The following is a 1,868-nucleotide window of genomic DNA, read 5'->3' as shown; positions in this document are numbered from 1 at the left end:
CTCTCTGATGATATGCTACTCCCTCCCTCCCCACCTCCTCCTCCTCCTCTCTCTGATGGTATGTTACTCCCTCCTCCTCCCCCCCTCCTCCTCCTCTCTCTGATGGTATGCTACTCCCTCCTCCTCCTCCCTCCTCCTCCTCCTCCTCCTCTCTCTCTGACGGTATGCTACCCCTTCCTCCCTCCCCTCCCCACCTCCTCCTCCCCTCTCTCTCTGATAGTATGCTACTCCCTCCCTCCCCACCTCCTCCTATCTCTGATGATATGCTACTCCCTCCTCCTCCTCCTCTCTCTCTGAGGGTATGCTACTCCCTCCTCCTCCTCCTCTCTCTGATGGTATGCTACTCCCTCCCTCCCCACCTCCTCCTCCTCTCTCTGATGGTATGCTACTCCCTCCTCCTCCCCCTCCTCCTCCTCCTCTCTCTCCGATGGTATGCTACTCCCTCCTCCCTCCTCCCCTCCTCCTCCTCCTCTCTCTGATGGTATGCTACTCCCTCCTCCTCCTCTCTCTGATGGTATGCTCCTCCCTCCCTCCCCACCTCCTCCTCCTCCTCTCTCTGATGGTATGCTACTCCCTCCTCCTCCTCCCCCTCCTCCTCCTCCTCCTCTCTCTGATGGTATGCTACTCCCTCCTCCTCCTCCTCCACCTCCTCCTCCTCCTCTCTGACGGTATGCTACCCCTTCCTCCCTCCCTCCCCACCTCCTCCTCCTCCTCTCTCAGATGGTATGCTACTCCCTCCTCCTCCTCCTCCTCCTCCTCCTCTCTGACGGTACGCTACCCCTCCCTCCCTCCCTCCCTCCCTCCCTCCCTCCCTCCCTCACTTCCTCTCTCCCTCTTCATGCCTTGTAATATGTCTGTCTGTGCTTTCAACAAGAGGTTGACAAACCGGTCTAGTGGGGGGTGGCAGAGCTGTGTGTGTGTGTTTTGCACGTGTGCCCTTGCATGTGTGTGTGTGTGTGTGTGTGTGTGAGTGTGTGTGTGTGAGTGTGTTTGCGTGTGTGTGTGTGTGTGTGTGTGTGTGTGTGTGTGTGTATTGGTGTGTGTGTGTGTGTGTGTGTGTGTGTGTGTGTGTGTGTGTGTGTGTGTGTGTGTGTGTGTGAGTGTGAGTGTGTTTGCGTGTGAGTATGTGTGTGTTTGCGTGTGTGTGTGTGTGTGACACCTTTACCTCTCTTCCCTCTTCCATTCGTCTGTACATCCTAGCCCCTCCCCCCCCCCACCCATCCAACCAGGTGGAACTCTGCTTCCTTCCAATCAGTCAGGGCCGACAACCACATCGTGAGCTTCTCGTCTTTGTATTAAAAACATCTGACCCCTTCGTCTGTTCCTCTCAACCAGGTAAGATACGTTGTCATTATTATCATTATTATTATTATTTTAGTTCATTTGTGTCCTTGATTTTTAACGTTTGTAAGGATGATTCATTGAATGAGGGAGAAGAATGAGGAGCTACAAGCTAGGGAGGGGGGATGGGGAGACACCAGTAGTCTCGTGACAACACGACAGACGAGGGAGGGGACGACCTACTGAAGGTTAGGTCAAGATACTGGCTACATCTTAAACCCTATCCTCTACATAGGGCACTACTTTAGACCAGGGTTTATAGGGTAGTAGTGCACTACTTTAGACCAGGGTCTATAGGGTAGTAGTGCACTACTTTAGACCAGGGTAGTAGTGCACTACTTTAGACCAGGGTCTATAGGGTAGTAGTGCACTACTTTAGACCAGGGTCTATAGGGTAGTAGGGCACTACTTTAGACCAGGGTCTATAGGGTAGTAGTGCACTACTTTAGACCAGGGTCTATAGGGTAGTAGGGCACTGCTTTAGACCAGGGTCTATAGGGTAGTAGGGCACTACTTTAGACCAGGGT

General features: G+C 53.3%; 1 protein-coding gene across 1 annotated transcript in view; it reads left to right on the top strand.

Annotated features, from left to right (window-relative positions):
* Positions 1-1,238: 1,238 nt before the first annotated feature.
* The window catches only part of LOC118380440 (gap junction beta-4 protein-like), a 21,799-nt gene continuing 21,169 nt past the window's right edge, over positions 1,239-1,868 (top strand). Inside the window, exon 1 of the mRNA XM_052473080.1 lies at positions 1,239-1,335. The gene's annotated coding sequence lies outside the window, so the exon portion shown is untranslated. The remainder of the gene's footprint in view (positions 1,336-1,868) is intronic.

This window comes from Oncorhynchus keta, chromosome 20 (assembly GCF_023373465.1).
Source record: "Oncorhynchus keta strain PuntledgeMale-10-30-2019 chromosome 20, Oket_V2, whole genome shotgun sequence".
Classification (NCBI taxonomy): Eukaryota; Metazoa; Chordata; class Actinopteri; order Salmoniformes; family Salmonidae; genus Oncorhynchus; species Oncorhynchus keta.
Note: the sequence above shows the minus strand (reverse complement) of the source record. Positions and strands in the feature narration are given on the sequence as shown.